The 21,512-nt window shown below is 41.2% G+C and overlaps 1 protein-coding gene across 1 annotated transcript in view; it reads right to left on the bottom strand.

Moving 5' to 3' along the window:
• Positions 1-21,512, bottom strand: part of LRMDA (leucine rich melanocyte differentiation associated) — an 861,351-nt gene that overhangs the window by 218,568 nt on the left and 621,271 nt on the right. The window lies entirely within an intron of this gene.

Consider the following 21,512-nt stretch of genomic DNA (forward strand, 5'->3'; position numbering starts at 1 on the left):
GTGTTGGGGAAGACTCATGAGAGTCCCTTGGACTGCAAGGAGATCCAACCAGTCCATTCTGAAGGAGATCAGCCCTGGGATTTCTTTGGAAGGAATGATGCTAAAGCTGAAACTCCAGTACTTTGGCCACCTCATGCGAAGAGTTGACTCATTGGAAAAGACTCTGATGCTGGGAGGGATTGGGGGCAGGAGAAGGGGACGACAGAGGATGAGATGGCTGGATGGCATCACTGACTCGATGGACGTGAGTCTGAGTGAACTCCAGGAGTTGGTGATGGACAGGGAGGCCTGGCGTGCTGCGATTCATGGGGTCGCAAAGAGTCGGACACGACTGAGCGACTGATCTGATCTGATCTGAAGTGACATACAAATGATTTTAGAAACATTGCTTCCACTCTGATGTGGAATCAATAAGAACAACACAAAGCTGACTTATATTACAGTCAATGGCCAATGGGAGGGATCATTTATAAAAGGCAGTTAAGGAGAATTTGACTTGCTTTCCTGCATTAAAACAAGACAGGCTCATAAAAGGCACACTGGTTACGAGTAGGATGACTAAGTTTTTTGAGAACCAACCGAGGGTGCATCTATACCAGAACCTGCCCTCAGAATAATCCATAACAAAGTCATTAAACACATGTATAGTTGCTGCTGTTGCTCAGTCGCTAATTCATGTCTGACTCTTTGTGACACCATAGACTATAGCATGCCAGGCTCCTCTTTCTTCCACTATCTCCCAGAGTTTGCTCAAATTCATACCCACTGAGTTCGTGATATTATTTAATCATCTCATCCTCTGCCACCCCCTTCTCCTTTTGCTTTCAGTATCTCCCAGCACGAGTGTGTTTTCCAATGTGTTGGCTCTTTGCATCAGTGGACCAAGGTATTGGATACTTTTCTAATCAATATTCAGAGTTGATTTTCTTTAGGATTGACAGGCTTGATCTCCTTACAGTCCAAAGGACCCTCAAGAGTCTTCCCCAACACCACAGTTTGAAAGCATCACCTCTTTGGCTCTCAGCTTTCTTTATGGTCCAACTCTCACATCCATACATGACTGCTGGAAAAACCTTAGCTTTGACTAGACGGACCTTTGTTGGCAAAGTGATGTCTCTGTGTTTTAATATGCTCTTTAGGTTTGTCATAGCTTTTCTTCAAAGGAGCAAGTGTCTTTTAATTCCATGGCTGCAGTCATTGTCTGCAGGGATTTTGGAGCCCAAAATCTGTCACTGCTTTTACTTCCCTATTTGCCATGAAGTGATTACTTTAACATAAAAATATGAAGAATTCATTTGTATTTGAAATCACATATTATTCTATATTATTTACCTTTCATCGACCCAAATCCTATAATTTAACCAAAAAGGAGGACTAGTTAATAGTGGCAGTTAACAATAATTAATCATAAGACTAACTAAACATATATTGGGAAAATTTTAACAATATTTTTATAATGTTTCTTGTCCTCTGATACAGCAATTTATTTTAACTTTTAAACTCTTTATTTGATATTTAAATTTTACTACCTTATCATATTATTCTATAGTCTTAAAATATGTAAATATATTACTTTTTAAAGGGAGAATGAAAATATAAACATATTATCTATATTTAATAAAAAATAACAATGATATATTTTTTAATATGATATAATAGGATATTTTTACTTCTACTATTCCCTTTTCAAATAATACTTCTCTGAACTGCCTGTAGCATTTGGGATACCTTCTTCTCCTTCATGTAGTGGTGACTGAATATAGTCAAATGTAAAATTCTCTTTGACTTGTGACTCTGCTCTTATCAAGCCTACAATTTAGTGTTCTAGTGTCAGTCCAACGTGGAGACATCAAACTCAACACCATGTCAGTGAAAGTGCTTCAGCAAGGAACACTTCAGAGTTTACTTACTAGCAAGCACAGGATCTTAAGACTTATAGGAATTCATTTTCTGCTCTCCAAAACTGTTCCTCCACCTTGTATCTACATGCTTATTTTGATAGATCAGCAATTTGTCAACCAGATAGTTACACGATCATTTATCATAGAGATGGTCCATGTCCATTGTTTATAAAACATTAGGAAGCAAATTAGATGCCATAATAAGTAAATGTCTTTTTCTAGGGGGAAATAGTTTTAAGGCACAGAGATAATTCAAACTGGTGAAATTGCAGTTGGATTCCAAGTAAGTTATAGTTTTAATAAAGAAATTGAGAAAGATGTGTTTGAATTGGCTGTTCACTTGATTCATTTTTGGTTGTTTAGAAGCAGCCTTATTTTCCCAAACTGAGGTTTTTCCTTTGTACGCATTTTTCTCTATACTATACATAACATCAGACAACACAGATAATTCTTTTCTAGGCTCCTTGTGACCTCTTCATAGATTATCAAAGAGCAGAAACACCCTATAAATTTCTGTTTTACTGTAATCCTTTTCTCCATGCTTATCCTTAAAGGATTCCAAATTAGTGAAACATTCTTCTCACCTCATACTCTGAAAATATGAGTTAGAGCAAGGCAACATTTTAACATCTTTTCTGTGGGTATCAATAATTATAGCCATTTTGTAGACACATATCTAAAAAAGTTGTCTCCATTTCTATTAACTCAAATATTTCAAGTGCTTTGGCTTGCTTTGAGGAAGCTGAAAGTGACCTAAATTTCTCATTATGAAGGATTCAAAATCACAGGGAAGCATAGTATTCCCATTTGAGCAGTCTTATAAACAGGGTGGACAGGATATTTAGCTGGTGAGATCATGATGCTGGGAAAGTTGAGGGCAGGAGGAGAAGGGGATGACAGAGGATGAGATGGTTGGATGGCATCACCGAGTTGATGGATGTGAGTTTAAGCAAACTCCAGGAGATGGTGATAGAGAGGATAGCCTGGTGTGCTGTATCCATGGCATCACAAAGATGCGGATACGACTGAGTCACTAAACTGAACTGAAAAACTTCAAAAGTAAATGGCATTTAACAATATTTACATTTGCATTATCTGCCAATATGCAGTGAGTATAGAGTGAAGTATAACTTGCATTTAGATAAGATAACAATCTTTTATGTTTTCTGCAGTTTCATTAAAATCTTCACCAAAATTAAGAAGATCATCTGAAATTTGATTTTTCAAGTCCAAATACTCAAGAATCGGAGGGAAAATTATCTTGTTGCTGTGATTTGAGGGGCCACTTGATCTACTGCAGAAAGCATGGTTATTCAACAGATTTGAAAAAACAGCTCTACTCTCTAGAGGGTCAACATATTTGGTATTCCAAATGTCCCCTTTTGTTAATCCATAGGACATTTAAACCACAAAGTATGCATCAGAAAATACAACTTTAATCAGTTTCATAGAGCAATCATGAGAATAATATGATAATGCAGCTTGTATGTGCAACATACCCAGGATAACTCAGTGGGGCCTATTTTCTGCTAAATGTTGGTACCTTTCTTGGAAGATGAAAAAGCTTTGACTGATTTAGAAGTACTTGTATGTCTCATCCCAAAACTGAGATTCAATTTTCTTATGTGCCCCTGCATCTTCTCCATGTCCAATTCCAAATTCTTTTTAATTTTTAAAAATGATATCTACATAGCATGCAAAATACTCTGATTATTTATCAGCCCAATTAAGTGGCATGAGTCTTTTCATCTTTAATTAAAATAAGATCCATGAAAGTGAAAGTGGAGAGTGAAAAAGTTGGCTTAAAGCTCAACATTCAGAAAACAAAGATCATGGCATCCAGTCCCATCACTTCATGGGAAATAGATGGGGAAACAGTGGAAACAGTGTCAGACTTTATTTTGGGGGGCTCCAAAATCACTGCAGGTGGTGACTGCAGCCATGAAATTAAAAGACGCTTACTCCTTGGAAGGAAAGTTATGACCAACCTAGATAGCATATTCAAAAGCAGAGACATTACTTTGCCAACAAAGGTTCGTCTAGTCAAGGCTATGGTTTTTCCAGTGGTATGTATGGATGTGAGAGTTGGACTGTGAAGAAAGCTGAGCACCAAAGAATTGATGCTTCTGAACTGTGGTGTTGGAGAAGACTCTTGAGAGTCCCTTGGACTGCAAGGAGATCCAACCAGTCCATTCTGAAGGAGATCAGCCCTGGGATTTCTTTGGAAGGAATCATGCTAAAGCTGACACTCCAGTACTTTGGCCACCTCATGCGAAGAGTTGACTTATTGGAAAAAACTCTGATGTTGGGAGGGATTGGGGCAGGAGGAGAAGGGGACGACAGAAGATGACATGGCTGGATGGTATCACTGACTCGATGGACGTGGGTCTGAATCAACTCCGGGAGTTGGTGATGGACAAGGAGGCCTGGCGTGCTGCGATTCATGGGCTCGCAGAGAGTCAGACATGACTGAGTGACTGAATTGAACTGAACTGAACCTTCTTTGAGATGTCTAGGTCATACTAGTATTGGTGCTTGAATCATCTTCATCTTTGTGATCTGAATTCTTAGAAAATATGTTCACAATAGTTACATGTAAAAAATTAATGCCATCTTGATACAAAGCACAATATTTAAGCTACACATTCCACAGACAAAGTCAAATAGATGGATGGTTAATGCTTGCAATCACAATGTAGTGAAGAAGTACGCTTAAGTTGCATCAGTTGGAATGAAACAACAGTGGATGATTCATCAGTGTGAACTTCAAATCATGGTTATAACACAAAGCAGGAAAACAGTGACAGCAACTCCAGAAGGCAGATAATCTATGCTATACCTTCTTCAAGCGAAAAACAGCTTTGCTTCCCGTGACTATCCTTTGAGGCTGCCATATGGATTTTAAACTTTTACACCAACTTTTGGCATTCATCATCAAAGCCCAAGATGTTTCGTATCCCAGGGACAGGATTCCCAGGATGCAGGAGTTTCAGGGCTAACATCATGACAGCAGCAGGCGGTCCAGGACAGTTCAGGCTTGTAGGACGGTGATACCATTCAGTACAAATACTAGCAAAGTTTACAACAAAAAGAATCATCAAACCAATCATCTTCTAAAGACACAATGTATTAATAGATGGAACAGGCTATTTATTTGAAATGCATCTTGGAAGTTATGACCCACATTCAAAAGTGAGTTGAATAAAGAAGAAGATGCCTATCTGAAAACAGTATAAAACTGACCAATTGTGCAAAGGTAAAGACATTTAAGGTGACTCAAAACCTATACAACTGATGGCTGTAGGAGAAAATATGTAGAAGGAACAAACTATGGACCAGCCCACCATTCCGCTGGCCCCTGCCCTGCCCTGTGACTTGTGCTTTTGGAGAGTGTTAAATTATTAAGACCCTGGGGGCTCTCCCTATTCTCTAGCGCCTCTTATTTATATTAGTTTCCTGTTTAATAAAATCTCTGAAAATAAGTCACTGTTATCCATCTGAATGCTTAGTTCCAAAGAATAGCAAGGAGAGATAAGAAAGCCTTCCTCAGTGAGCAATACAAAGAAATAGAGGAAAACAATAGAATGGGAAAGCCTAGAAATCTATTCAAGAAAATTAGAGATACCAAGGAACATTTCATGCAAAGATGAGCACAATAAAGGACAGAAATGGTATGGACCTAACAGAAGCTCAAGAGATTAAGAAGAGTTGGCAAGAATACACAGAAGAACTATACAAAACAGATCTTTATGACCCAGAAAACCAAGATGGTGTGATCACTCACCTAGAGTCAGACAGCCTGGAACGCAAGTCAAGTGGGCCTTAGGAAGCATCTCTAAGAACAAAGCTAATGGAGGTGATGGAATTCCAGTTGAGCTACTTCAAATCCTAAAAGATGAAGCTGTGAAAGTGCTGCACTCAATATGTCAGCAAATATGAGTGGCCACAGGACTGGAAAAGGTCAGTTTTCATTCCAATCCCAAAGAAAGGAAGAAAGGTAATGCCAAAGAATGTTCAAAATACCACACAATTGCACTCATCTCACACACTAGCAAAGTAATGCTCAAAATTCTCCAAGTCTAAGCTTCAACAGTATGTGAACTGAGAACTTCCAGGTGTTCAAGCTGTATTTAGAAAAGCCAGTGGAACCAGAGATCAAATCACCAACATCCACTGGGTCACTGAAAAAGCAAGAAAGTTCCAGAAAAACATCTACTTCTGCTTTATTGACTACACCAAAACCTTTGACTGTGTGGATCACAACAAACTGTGGAAAACCCTTAAAGAGATGGGAATACTAGACCACCTGACCTGCCTCCTGAGAAATCTGTATGCAGGTCAAGAAGCAACAGGTAGAACTGGACATGGAACAACAGACTGGTTCCAAATTGGGAAAGGAGTATATCAAGGCTGTACATTGTCACCCTGCTTATTTAACTTATATGCAGAGTACATCATATGAAATGCTAGACTGGATGAAGCAGAAGCTGAAATCAAGTTGCTCAGAGAACTATCAATAACCTCAGATACACAGATGATACCACCCTTATGGCAGAAAGCAAAGAAGAACTAAAGAGTTGATAAAAGTGAAAGAGGAGAGTGAAAAAGCTGGCTTAAAACTCAACATTCAAAAAACTAAGATGGTGTCATCCAGTCCCATCACTTCATGGCAAATAGATGGGGAAACAATGGAAACAGTGACAGACTTTATTTTTGGGGGGTTCCAAAATCATTACAGATGGTGACTGCAGCCATGAAATTAAAAGATGCTTGCTCCTTGGAAGAAAAGCTGTGACCAACCTAGATAGCATATTGAAAAGCAGAGACATTACTTTGCCAACAAAGGTCTGTCTAATCAAAGCTATGCTTTTTCCAGTGGTCATGTATGGATGTGAAAGTTGGACTATAAGGAAAGTTGAAAGCCAAAGAACTGAGGCTTTCAAATTGTGGTGTTGGGGAAGACTCTTGAGAGTCCCTTGGACTGCAAGGAGATCCAACCAGTCCATCCTAAAGGAAATCAGTCCTGAATATTTATTGAAAGGACTGACGCTGAAGCTGAAGCTCCAATACTTTGGCCACCTGATGTGAAGAACTGACACATTAGAAAAGACCCTGATGCTGGCAAAGATTGAAGCCAGGAAGAGAAGGGGATGACAGAGGATGTGATGGTTGGATGGCATCACTGACTCGATGGACATGAGTTTGAGCAAGCTCTGGGAGTTGGCGATGGACGAGGAAGCCTAGCATGCTGCAGTCCATGCAAAGAGTCGGACGCAACTGAACTGAACTGAACTTGCCTTTACAATTCAAAGCTATACTCTGAAAGTCTAAATCAAATACTCGAATAGTCTAAATCCCTAGTCTAATGTATTATCTGTACTATCTAATTTTTAAAATATTTGCTGTCTTTCATAAACAGGGCAACAAGTACCTCTTTTCTTTCTCTACACAGCTAATACTGTTTGACTCTTTTCAGAATATATATTCACATGAACATAAGCCCGTTACTTTTAGTAGGGAAACTTTAGAGGAATGTATGAATATACTTAGCTATGCCCAGTGGAAGCCTCAACTAATCAGAAAAGACTCTTAAGTTGTATCTGGAGCAGCACTGCCCAAAACGTAAGCAAAGAGACACTGTATTAATCAGCGGTACAGATAAATATATCTGAAGAACCCTGGAACTAAAATGTATCAAACTGGGTGCCAAATTAGAGATTCCACATATTATTTAATAGGCTTAATTTTTTAATTTATTTAATAGGTTTAATTATTATTTAATAGGTTTATGTGCAATAAGCACCTTAATAGCTGAAAATCTTACATTTGTTTCCCGAGATTTTTAATCAAGAACTTTACAAATCTTGAAACACTTCTCTGAAGCAGTGTTCTTCAAACTACACTTTGGGATGTGTGCAGGCATGCTAAGGTGCTTCAGTCATGTCTGACTCTCTGTGACGCTATGGACTATAGCCCACCAGGCTCCTCCGTCCTTAGGATTTCCCAAGTAAGAATACTGGAGTGGCTTGCCATGCCCTCCTCCAGGGGATCTTCCTGACCCAGGAATTGAACCTGCATCTCTTATGCCTCCTGCATTGGCAGGTGGGTTCTTTACCACTAGTGCTACCTGGGAAGCCCACAGTTTGGGATGCATGGATATAAATAGAGTAAAATGTTACAATGTGATTCCATTCAAGTTCAACTAAAGCCTCAAGACAATAGAAACCAACCAGACCCACATCTAAGATGGGGAACCGGAACACCTAGGCAGGACCTACAATGGAGGTATCTAAGAATTAGGTTTGCAGCACTTAGCTGATTTTCTCTCTCTACATTACCAAGAAAAGATATTGGATGGTGCAGGAGAGCAGTCTGGAAGTGTAAAGTGGAGGTTTCTTTAAAGAGAATTTTCAGGTTTGCTTGTAATGCTTCACCTCCATGGATAAGGCTTAGGGAGACTTCTGTCATCTCAAGCAAATCAGAGGAGATCCAGTGGATCACTTGGACACCTTGATATGTGTCTCCTGCATTTTCAGGATAAGAATGAACTGACATATGACTTACGTCTAAAAAATTTAACACGTGAAAAAAAGACTATGGCTGAGGTTGCTTTCTAGATGGCTCAATAAAAGAGGTCTGTTTGGAGGATGTAGCCATTTCCCACTATTAGTAAGTCAAAGATCTATATTTCCATGGAGGAGATTAGGGCCAAGTGTAAGAAAAAGCTCCCTGCATTAACCCTGGATCCTGCCCTGCTGGAGGTACAGAAATCTCAAAAGAGCGAAGTTCCCAGATGTCCAGGATTTGAAAGAGGAATAACAAGTGAACAGCCTTAGGAGACTGTGTTTATTACCATCAAGTGAGAGGACTCCAGCTGTTCATGAAACAGCCTAAGGAGAAGGGCCAGACTACGCATCTGTCCCTGGAAGAGCAAAGCAGGGCAGACAGGCGGCAAGTCTGCTCCTGCCGCCTCCTCCTGCCTCTTCCTCCTCTTCCCTTTCTTCACTGAACCTACCTGGGGAGTGGGAACGAGAAGAAGATGAGAGAATACAGAAAGAAGACGTCCGTCAGTGCACAGAAGAGACGATATCTGTGGGTGGATTTCACATTCTTACCCGAGACTGGGACATTTATAACTGGATCCAGAATATTTCAAGACTCAGCAAACAGAGGACTTGTTTTCCAAGAGTGAGCTGCAAGTTTGGGGCACCAACTGGGATTTTATTCAGAGGCAGAGGAAGGTCTAGTCCTACAGAGTGAATACACGGGGGCGGGTCTAAGAAAAATGACAAAGCTGTACTGGACCCTGGCATATACCACTAAACTAAGCCAACATTCTTGGTAAAAGTACCAAACATATACATTACCATATGTAAAATAGATAACCAGTGCAAGTCTGATGCCTGAAGCAGGGCACCCAAAGTTGGTGCTCTGTGATGACTCAGAGGGATAGGGTGGGGAGGGAGGTGGGAGGGGAGTTTAGGACAGAGGGAACACATGTATACCCGTGGCCGATTCATGCTGATGTATGGGAAAAACCATCACAATATTGTAATTATCCTCCAATAAAATATTTTTTTAAAGTACCAATGGCTTCATATATAGTCCCTGAGGCCAATCCTGTCATTCTGTGTCTCAGAGGCCCACTGCAAGGAGTAGCAACCCACACTCGCTTGCATTTGCATGATATTTCCATGTCCAACTTCTCAACTGACACTCACAACTCTACAAGGTAGCTGCGTAGGTATGACTGGTCCTGTTTTACAGGGGGAAGAACTGAGGATCACATCTGTGACTTGACTTATCTAAAGTCTAAAACTCAAGCACTAGCAGACGCAAGTTGTAGAACTCTTGTCATCAGACTTCTGTTCAGTGCTTTTCCCAACACACACGCTACTTTCTCTAAAGCACAGGAGGAGTGGTTACTGGCAAACACTAGAATCCATTTCTCCAATGTGACTGGAAATGACTTCTCAGTGAATAAAACCGAAATACTTAAACCTGTTAGGTTTTCTAGATAGCAACATCAGCTTTCAAGTAAAGTCAAGAGCAGTATAAAACAGTATGACTCCAGGCAGAGTTGCTTAAAGTCTTTTTCCAAATCCAGGATGGTTACTCGAGATAGCTTGATGTATTTTGTTTTTCTTCCTTTAAATATTAATAATTGGGGAGGGATTCTTTTTGATTCAGTTTAGTTGCTTAGTCGTGTCCGACTCTTGATTACTTAAAATGTTGTGTCTTCTGGCACAAAGCGCAAGGCCAATTATCACTTTTTCTCTTTTCTTTTTTCAACTGGCACAAAATCTAAGAGAAGCCTCGAGGTGCAAATGATCTGTAGTCTATTTAACATCATGGTTATTTATTTTTATGAGACCTCATTGTTGTTCCCTAAATTATAGGTACATTCTTGGCTCCACTTCCCACTCTTCTGCAAACCTCCAAATACGGTTTCTATCTATATTTCCAAATAATCTTCAGTATTTTGTCAAACATTCAACATTGCATAGATGGCATGTTGGACCAAGGCAAGGATCTGTAGAACTGAGAAATTTAACCCAGGGCTGTGACCCCAATTCTCTCCTAGGGGCAGTGCCACATGATTTATCAGGATTGCCAAGGGAAAATTCTCAGGTTGCAACATTTCACAAAGATTGAGCACTTTGGGTTAATGTTGTACCAATGTTGAAACATCTAGGTTTCTATATTTTTATAGTTTTACTTAGCTATTTGTGCCATAATTATAAAATGGGCCATCATTTTGCAAAGACTTAATTAACATCCTCTTTTCTTCTTTTCAGTGGCCTTCTCCTAATCTGTGTCACTCTACTCTTGCCTTTGTCTCAGTAGGAGCTAAGTTCTTAAGACTTCTGGTTCCTCCAACATGGAAAAATTCCCTGGGAATTTTTATGTAAACAAATTTGGTTAAGTTGCTGCAATTTAAGGTCGAAATTTCCCCAGCTTTACCAAAGAATAATTTAAAGTAATAATAACTGCCCCTGGAATACAAATAATAATCCCTTATAGTTTTAAATTATAGTTTTTACACCACTGTAATTTGTGTCAAGCAAAAGAATAAAGTGCTAAACAAATATAAGATTATATTTGTACTGAAGTTGCCCCTTTCTCTAACTGTTAAAAATTCCATTTAAACTTTGAGGTTGGGTGTAGATATCAAGGCAGCAAAACGGTCCCCTATTCCACAGGCACAGCTAATTAACCCCTTCTCTGCACCTCCCATGTTTCTCCTTATACAACTTTAACAGCCTATTTCATGACATTGAAGTTATTTTCACACATATCATCACTAAATGTTCCTTAAAAAGGGAAAGACTCTCTATCTCCATGTCATGGTCCAATTCTTAGGAACTCAAAAAGTGTTGTTGAAGTGAGCTATCGAGAACCCTGTAAAGAAAGAGGTCATGTAACCATTATTCCTTTTTAAAAACAAGCTAACTGAGCCTCAAAAAGCTGATGGGATCTTGCCAAAGTCACAGATCTTGTTAAGAGAAAGAACTTGAATCCGGATACCTGCAGCTCCAGGGTCCATGGACTAATATTACGTCTCTGTCTTTGGTAACTTTTTTCACAGAATGATCCCCAAAAGTTTAAAGCAATTTCTTGTGTATTGTTTTTTGTTATTTGCTCATTTTGTTAATTTAATCCAAGGGAACAACAACAAAAAAAAAACAACTTTGTTTTTAAGAAACAAAATTCTACATTTTTTTTCACGGAGACAGGTTGTTTATGTCAACAAACTAATGAGGAAGAGAAAAGGGGAAAGGGGGGAAAAAAACAAAGGAAAGAGGAAAGAAAGAAAAGGTAGGAAGGAAGGGAGGGGACAGATGGACAAAAAGCTTGAGCAAAAGCATTCCAAATTAATTTATGTCATCAAACTGAGTCTCAACCTGCCTTTCCAATTTTATTTACCATCACTACCCCCTACTCATTCTGTGTTGCAGGTAATTGGTCTAGTTGTGACAATCCTAAGGATAAGCAACTAAAAACAAATTGATTCTTATATTGATCTTATATCCTCCAACCTTGCTAAATTCACTTATTACTTCTGGTAGCTTTTTACAGATTCTATTACATGATCATCTGTGAATGAAGAGAGCTTTGTTTCTTTCCAGTCTAGGCTTTTTTTTTTTTTCTTTCTTGTTTTCTTGCCTTGTTGCACCAACTAAAACCTCCAATGCAATGCTGTGTAGACATAGCAAGCATATATTTGTATGTTTTTTTTTAAACAACAAAATGATTGAGTATTTTTCAGGCACTGAGTAAATTCCACACCAGTTAAAGGTAAGAATTAGTCTCCATCCTAAGGATGTTATGACCTGGTGGAGAAGCTCTCTCTCTACTGAAAAACAAATAAAGCTGGAAAGATAAGGCCAGAACAGGTCCTTGAGTAATAAAAGTAACCACAGCAGTAATAGGAGCCTCATTACTTACAGAAGGACTACTATGGCCCAGGCACTGTTGAAAGATCCAGGTATGTATTAATTCATTTAACTCTTCCATCTTATCCCCATTTTATAGGCAGGGAAAAAGAGACACAGGAAAATAAATAATTCACGTCTCCACAGCCAGTGTTCTCAAGAGTTGGACTAAATTGCCTTCAGTTACCATGTCTTCATTAATAGGTATTGAGTGTCCATTCTTTGCTAATTACTATGTCACTTTCAATTAATTTAACTATCACAATTATCTTGTCTTATAAAGGAACTGAGCTTCAGAGAGTTTAAGTGACCTGTCCAAGGTCACCCAACTAGCATAAGACTCAAACCAAAGTGTCCCGACTCCAGATTCAATACTTTTTTCTACCACTCCCTGATTCCTCTTCAAATAGTTAATATTTATACAGCACTTTGCAGCTTACTGATCTGATCTGATCTTGCAGCTTACAAAAATTGTGATCACATTTATGCCTTCACTGCCACTTAAAGAGGTTGAGATTTTATTCACTAGGCAAAGGAGAACCTTTCTCTGTTTTTGAGGGGAGGGAAAATGTGAAAGGTAGAAGAGGGATTTGGGGAAGATGAGCACAGCACTCTGCTAGATGGGTTTGCCAGGGCACATATGCATGCACAGGGTTAGGAGGCTCCCACCTCTCAGGACCCTCTACATTCACCTCTGAACCTGTAAGTCCTTCCCTCCAAACTCATGTGCCAGTCGGAAGAAGTCCTGCTTTAAATAATGTGCCTGGAGGGAACTCCCAGAAGAGCAGAGATAATAAAAGTATTTCTTATGTCACTTCTCCCTGCATTTAACTTTGGAGGAGTATTTTTGTTAACTGGGAAGAGCACACCAAGGAACCATTATCACTGATACAAGAAGAAAACGGATGGCAGATTTCCTCAGCCACGTCCTGTCAGTGTCAACAATTTAACTAAACATATAATAGTCATAACCTCATCAGTGTTAAATTTTCTAGGTTTCTGGCACATATCTCTTCATCTCCCTCATTAAGTTTATAGAGTGTTCTCTGGTACATTTGCTCAGTATGAAGATTTCAGTTTCAACTGGCACATATTGGAGTCAAACGGGAATGATTTTTTTCTGCCTTAAGTAGTTAGCAGAATACGAGAGCGTATGAAATGGACCAATGCCCACAGCCAGGTATTTGGCCAGTAATTGCAGATGGGTTTGACCCCATCCGTCACAATCCCACCCTGCTCGCTAGGGATGGGTCCAACACAGAGAGACTAACCAAAGCCCGAAATACAAAGAGTTACTCTGATTTCAATATCTCCCTTGATTCACACCTTGCATCACTATTCCCTACTTAGGGACTCCCCTCATTCACAACTGGAGTCCCAAGGCACTCACTATTATGCCCGCTTCAGGATGGTTGCTCCAAACAAACTCCCTAAACCCAAATCTATCCCGATCCTCTTGCACTTAACCTAAATTGGACAATCTAGTATTCTGTGTTCAGCTATGTCAGATGAAAATGATTGTTAAAAAAATTTTTTTTTTTCAGGCAACTACTTAAGTGACAGGAATACTTGAACCATGGACTTCCAGATGTTCAAGTTGGTTTTAGAAAAGGCAGAGGAACCAGAGATCAAATTGTCAACATCCGGTGGATCATCAAAAAAACAAGAGAGTTCCAGAAAAACATCTATTTCTGTTTCATTGACTATGCCAAAGCCTTTGACTGTGTGGATCACAATAAACTGTGGAAAATTCTGAAAGAGATGGGAATACCAGACCACCTGACCTGCCTCTTGAGAAACCTATATGCAGGCCAGGAAGCAACAGTTAGAACTGGACATGGAACAGCAGACTGGTTCCAAATAGGAAAAGGAGTACGTCAAGGCTGTATATTGTCACCCTGCTTATTTAACTTCTATGCAGAGTGTTGGGGGCCGGCGTGAGGCACTCCACCCATGACAAAGGTCATGAGGAAGGAGGCTCGACATACACAAAGGCAGGATCGAGCCTCAGGAGTCCACCTGGAAATTCTCGAGCATCTACCCCCATAACCAGAGCCTGCCTACTTTACTACTTTGTGCTCTCCCCTACACCTCTGACTTTACGGGGGGCTGTCCCCCACCACCTCTTTCGGAGAAGGAGTTAACTTAGAGCTCCAGTTAATAATAATTCCTGGGCGTGATAGGAGTGTTTCAACCTACAAACTCCTCTGAAGGTTCTCTAGCCTGCCTGACAGGCTTGTCTGGCCACATGTGATTGCTCACAGCCTCCCAACCGTGAGAGGCATGAGATGCTTTAAACCTTCTAAAACAGGTTCCTTAGAAAAGTTAGAAAACCATTAGTATAAGTATAGTGGGCTGATTAGAAATTGTATTGGTGAAGGGTTTTTCATTTGTTAGGCCAATGTTTGTTGCTTAGACTCCACATCCCCTGCCCTTACACACATTAATGAATATATAAAAGAAATAAGTATTAACCTTTGATATAAATCACATTAGACCTTAGGCTAAGTAAATTCTTTCCTTAACTAAAACCCACTACACCCTCACCCTATAGGAATGTAACTTTATGTGGGTGGCATCTGTTTTAAGAATAATCACCCTTGGAGAAAAAAGTGCTCTGGTTGACTGACCACTGTCACAAGGAGAGGGTCGTAAATTGTCAGCAGGCCCCCCTGACCAGAAGATGATGTAACACCCCTAAGACCTCTGTATACATTTGTGTGAAGCACCTGACTTTAATAAAAGTCAGGACTGCTGTCCCCACGTGACTTTTGTATAACATCTCAGTGTATAAAAACAGACTCTGGAAAATAAAGAATTGGGATCAGTTCCTCGAAATACTGGTCTCCCCATGTCACTCTCTCTCTCACTCTGGCTGAGTCTCCATCTGGAGCGCGGAACCCACCATGCTTACTAATTATGCCTGGGCTTCTAAGATCCGACCAGGGAGGCCTCAGAGTCTCCTCTCCTTCTGGAGAACGGAAGGATGCCTGCGGCCTACGTAAGTGGTGCAAGCTTCTTGTCTTGAAGTTTTATTGGTCTCCCGCGTAAACCAAGCTACTCAGCCTCTTTTCTCCACTGAATTTTCCTACTGAGCTGTCCTCTTTCTATTACTCTTTATATCTTTGATGAATATTTAAATAGTCGCCGAAGCCGTCTCCCCTTCGAATACCCTGGATCAGCCGGGGCTGGACCCCGGCAGCAGAGTACATCATGAGAAATGCTGGGCTGGAAGAAGCACAAGCTGGAATCAAGACTGCCGGGAGAAATATCAATAACCTCAGATATGCAGATGACACCACCCTTATGGCAGAAAGTGAAGAGGAACTAAAAAGCCTCTTGATGAAAGTGAAAGAGGAGAGTGAAGTTAGCTTAAAGCTCAACATTCAGAAAACGAAGATCATGGCATCTGGTCCCATCACTTCATGGCAAATACATGGGGAAACAGTGGAAACAGTGTCAGACTTTATTTTTTTGGGTTCCAAAATCACTGCAGATGGTGACTGCAGCCATGAAATTAAAAGATGCTTACTCCTTGGAAGGAAAGTTATGACCAACCTAGATAGCATATTCAAAAGCAGAGACATTACTTTGCCAACAAATGTTCGTCTAGTCAAGGCTATAGTTTTTCCTGTGGTCATGTATGGATGTGAGAGTTGGACTGTGAAGAAGGCTGAGTGCTGAAGAACTGATGTTTTTGAACTATGGTGCTGGAGAAGACTCTTGAGAGTCCCTTGGACTGCAAGGAGATCCAACCAGTCCATTCTAAAGGAGATCAGCCCTGGGTGTTCTTTGGAAGGAATGATGCTAAAGCTGAAACTCCAGTACTTTGGCCATCTCATGCGAAGAGTTGACTCATTGGAAAAGACTCTGATGCTGGGAGGGATTGGGGGCAGGAGAAGAAGGGGACAACAGAGCATGAGATGGCTGGATGGCATCACCGACTTGATGGACATGAGTTTGGGTGAACTCCGGGAGTTGGTGATACACAGGGAGGCCTGGCATGCTGCAATTCATGGGGTCACAAAGAGTCAGACATGACTGAGCGATTGAACTGAACTGAATTTAAGTGACAGTAAGCTTGATATGACTTCTTCCCCAGGAGCTCCTGTATTTTAAAAAGAAGTACACAGAATCAGGTATATTTTAAACTATAGAATAAATTCAGCCATGGAGAGAAGGTTCTGAACAGCTTCAGGGTAGGACTTTTTCCAGCATCCATCAAATGTCCTTTGAGAAACAGCTAACCCTATCAACATACTCAGACCTCAGTTCCTCTTGTCATTTAGGAATATCATTACTGCATCATTGTGGGGAATGATCAAGTTGGTTCATAAACCTCTTAGAAAGCAATATAGTACTATACAGAAGTGAGAGGTTTCTAAAGCCTTTTGCAGTTTGTCCTTTGTATGGGTAACACACTTGACCTCACTCCATGGAGTCAAAAGAGACTGGAAACCACCTGGGTAATGAATCTATCTTTCAGCTAGACAGGAGTATAACTTGTACCTACACTACTTCCTGGGTTCAAATCCAGATTATCCTATCTCTCGTTTCTCAACTTCCCACAAAAATAGAGTCCCTGTTTCCTGGGTGCCACCTTTAACACTGGCAGCAGACGCCTTCCGGAACCTGCTCACAAGGTTGCCATACCAACAATGGTGAACCAAGGCAGTTTGTGGACCAACTCAAGGGCAACAAGATGCTCTTGGTCCTGAGATAAATAACTGAACCAAGCATGTTATCCACGAAGAAAGATCAAACTTGGTACTGTCTTACTTTGAAATAGAGCTCCATTCCCAAGCATAACAAACCTTTGTATTTTTATCCAAAATGTATCCTCCCAGACCTACAACTGCTGCTGTCTTTTAACCAAGACATCGGTAGTTGCTGTTTAGTTGCTCAGTTGTGTCCAACTCTTTGTGACCCCATGGACTGAAGCACGCCAGGCTTCCCTGTCCTTCACCATTTCCCAAAGTTTGCCCAAACTCATGTCCATTGAGTCGGTGATGCCATCCGACCATTTGATCCTCTGTTGGACATGAGTGCACAGTCTAAACCTTCCTTCACTACTTTTCATCCCAGGTTCCTTAGTGCATTAGAAGTCTATGTTTATCTATGAAAGTAGTAAGTTCTAGGTTTGGGGGAACCTTAAATTATGGGAAAATGATCTCAAAATTTCTGATCAAAGTGTCACAGAAGGATCTGAAGAATATCCTGGGACATTCTCTTTGTTTACAAGACAAGGAATTGAGGCCTGAGCTTAAAGTCACATGCTGGAGTTGCAAGGCAGATATGAAATGCAGACTCAGATCTAATGCATATGTATCCACTCTACCATATGGCATCCTTCCCCTCTGCTGCCCATGCCATCAGCACTAATGGAACCACCCATCCTGTCACTGTTCCCTAGGAGTTAATGAAGGTCTTACATCCCCACTAACCTGTGAAACGTCTACTTTCCCTTCCACGGGTCTTCTCATATTTCCTCCTCAGCTTCCTGGTCAGTGCTGGGAACTCATGGACCTGTCCTCAGCAGTTTTGCAATGACCAATGGAATGGATGAATACCTGACTGCACAAGTCCTTATCACCAGCACTGCTATGGTCTGTTCGCTGAGATGCCAATGTTTCTCTCATAAAATACAACCACCATGACTCAGGGGAATGAGGGTGTGGAGGACAACTTCTACAGCTAGCCAGCTCCATAGGTCATTTGCTGCATGTTCTGTGGCCCATGGCTTCCCTGGTGGCTCAGACTGTCAAGAATCTGCATGCCGTGCAGGAGACCCAGGTTCAATCCCTGGGTTTGGAAGATCCCCTGGAGAAGAAAATGGCAACCCACTCCAGTATTCTTGCCTGGAGAATTCCAAGGACAGAAAAGCCTAGCAGGCCACAGTCCATGAGATCGCAAAGAGTTGGACACAACTAAGCAACTAACACACTGTTGCCCATGCTCACACGAGCCAGTGTGCAGGAACTGAAAGAGGCAGAATGAGGCCTCAGCCTGGGGATGGGGGGAGTGCTGCCCCAGCCAACCACCTCTGCCGTGGGAGGTTGATGACAGATGCAGAGCACACAACTCTGGCTGGATGCCAAACATCTGGACCCAAAGTCAAGCAACCATGTCATTCCAATCAAAGAAAACCTAATCAACAAACACTTCCAGTGCCTACTATGTGCATCTAGACTGCTGTGGTTAAAATGAAAGACAATTAAGTCCTACTCAAGCCCCGAATTCCACTGTTCTCTGTTCCAGATGCCTGATACTGCATTAATCAAACATTTATGTTTTGAATCAAGCACCTGTTGGTATATGTTGATGTGCCGGCAAAACCAAAAGTTTGGAATTATTTCTCATTCCCTTTACTGGTACCCTTGTCAAGCTCCTTAGATGCAGGCTGAGAAGAATTTACCCCAAACCCCCTACCATTTCTAGCCCTTCTCTGCCTTGCTGCCTACTGCTCCATCAGAATGCAGCAGGGTTGGGGGGGCATGCTTCCTCCCACTTTTCCAGGGAAATATTCAGGTGAGAACACCACCAGAGGCAATCTCTTTCTGAAATCAGTGTTCAGTTGCCTCTAGGCTCGCACACACTCAATGCCATGAGGGAACCCTGTGCATAATTTGGCATCTGTAGTACTCTAAGAACAAAGGATATAATATCCCTTTGTTTCTGGACATCCTAAAGTGACAATGACATCTTGGTTGACAATGATGATTCCATATTCTTTTGTAAATCAAGTTATTTCTGAAAGAACTTAAAAGAGGTGAATGAACATTCAGTTGCTTTATATCTGGCGTTTCTCCCATGAGGACTGCCAGAGCTTTTACTGATAATCCCACCAAGCACTGTGGTCATGAAACGAACCAAGTCTAGGGATTTGCTTCCAGCTTGCTTTAGGCCTCCCACTGTTCTCACTCTTCAGTAAGAAGAAACAGCTACTGAGGCAAAGGTGGGAGCACCTCTCCATATGTGACAGTGGTCTCTGATTTGTCAAAGTCCCCTAGCTGTTGTCAGGCAGGCTCTGCACACACTTCAGATAATGGCGTGATTGTGCTCATCTTTCCTATTTCCACAATGGCCTCTATGTTTCTCAAAGTCAACTGAGGTCTCACACCTCAGGACACCGAGCACAGGATGTGTACAATAATCATGATATCATGTTTACAGACAGGGAAATAGCAGACCACTAAGGCCAGACTTACTTGTAACCTTCCTACAGGAGACGGAGGTGGGAAACTCTGGAAATGTGGGTCTCCCCACCCTAGGTGTTGTGGCTACCTCCTCAGAAGTGTGAAATAGAGGACCCTCTGGTCACTTACATTTTTTTTTTAATTTTATTTTATTTTTAAACTTTACATAATTGTATTAGTTTTGCCAAATGTCAAAATGAATCCGCCACAGGTATACATGTGTTCCCCATCCTGAACCCTCCTCCCTCCTCCCTCCCCATACCATCCCTCTGGGTCGTCCCAGTGCACTAGCCCCAAGCATCCAGTATCGTGTATTGAACCTGGACTGGCATCTCGTTTCTTACATGATATTTTACATGTTCAAATGTCATTCGCCCAAATCTTCCCACCCTCTCCCTCTCCCACAGAGTCCATAAGACTGTTCTATACATCAGTGTCTCTTTTGCTGTCTCGTACACTGGGTTATTGTTACCATCTTTCTAAATTCCATATATATGCGTTAGTATACTGTATTGGTGTTTTTCCTTCTGGCTTACTTCACTCTGTATAATAGGCTCCAGTTTCATCCACCTCATTAGAACGGATTCTCTGCTGCCCACTGCAGAGGGTGGTTTCTGCAGCCAGTCTGCTCAGGGAGCCACTGGGCTTCCTCACTGTCCAAGCTCAGCTAGTCCAGGAAAGAACATTAAGGGTGCTTTCCTCACAGGCCTGAGAAACATAGAAGGAAGCTTGAAAGTTCCGTATCTGTGGGCAATGCTGCTCTAGACAGCGCTTTGGATGACTGCTAATAAGCCATCCTGCTGAGTAGACGTACCGACAGCCAGGGTGGGGCGAGTAGAGCCTATGCCAGATTTTGATCCTCCTGCCTTGCTCCCCCGGTTTATAGAAAGCCTGTAGTACTTTCTCATCCTTAAACTCAGGACCTAGATCAGGTTCTGAGTAGTCTATCCCCGGTACTCTGAGCCCCACTCTGATGTCCCTAACTCTACAAAACCCCTTTGGTTCTATTCAAGAAGAAAGTTTGCAAGACAGCTTCCTCAAGAGCAAAAGTTTCAACTCAAAAGTCTCAGCTCCTTTTATCTTCTCAACCCCACCCCCAGCACAGTGATGAGCTCACAGACGAGACAGAGGCTGTAAGAGGTGGGGAGGGCATCCCCACCTCCCTGTCTCCTTCTACATCCTGCCCATACTCTGTACTCTCAACCTTGTTCTATCTTTCTCATTGGACTCACTAGCTCTCCACTAACTTAACTTCTTTGTTACCAACTTGATGCATGTGCCCAGAACGGAGGGACAGAAATTCCAAAGTCACCGCTTATCCCCTCCCAATGCCAACTCCCTCATGGAATTTTGTGACCCAAAGATGACCCTGGCCTACATACTGGATTTTTTTTTTTTTTTTACACCATAAAAGAACTATTTCTGCAAAGAATTTTGAAGTTGTCATTTTCATTTTAAAAATAAGATGATAAAACACACACACACAAGCCATTATTTGTAAAATGACTGCAGATGATGAAGAGGAATGCATATCAATACACACGCATGCATACAGATGAGTGGGTGAGCACATGTGTATCTATGTATCTATACTGGGGGGCCAGAATGAGCCTCTCAGATGAAGAGAATGACTGAATACTAAGGAAAATGACAGGAATCAAGAGTGTTTCCAAATTTCTTCTAGTTTTTCCTTCCACCAGTCCCTCCAAATTAAAAAAAAAAAAAAAAAGTTTTTGTGGGAATTCCATTTAAATTTGATATCTAAATGAGCTTCAGAGCAGTCACATGCGTGGCAGAAACGCAGGGGTTACAAAGCAGGGTCTCACTGTGGTATGAGAATGATTGCTAGCTAAAAAGGGAGATTTTCTAGTTCTCCTCTGGCATTGCTTAGCTAAATAAACCCTGACACCTCTGCGCCTCGATGCTTGATATCTTAGATTCTTTCCAGGGCTTACTAGTGTTCTGTGGTTATATTATTC

Source organism: Bos mutus, chromosome 28 (assembly GCF_027580195.1).
Source record: "Bos mutus isolate GX-2022 chromosome 28, NWIPB_WYAK_1.1, whole genome shotgun sequence".
NCBI lineage: Eukaryota > Metazoa > Chordata > Mammalia > Artiodactyla > Bovidae > Bos > Bos mutus.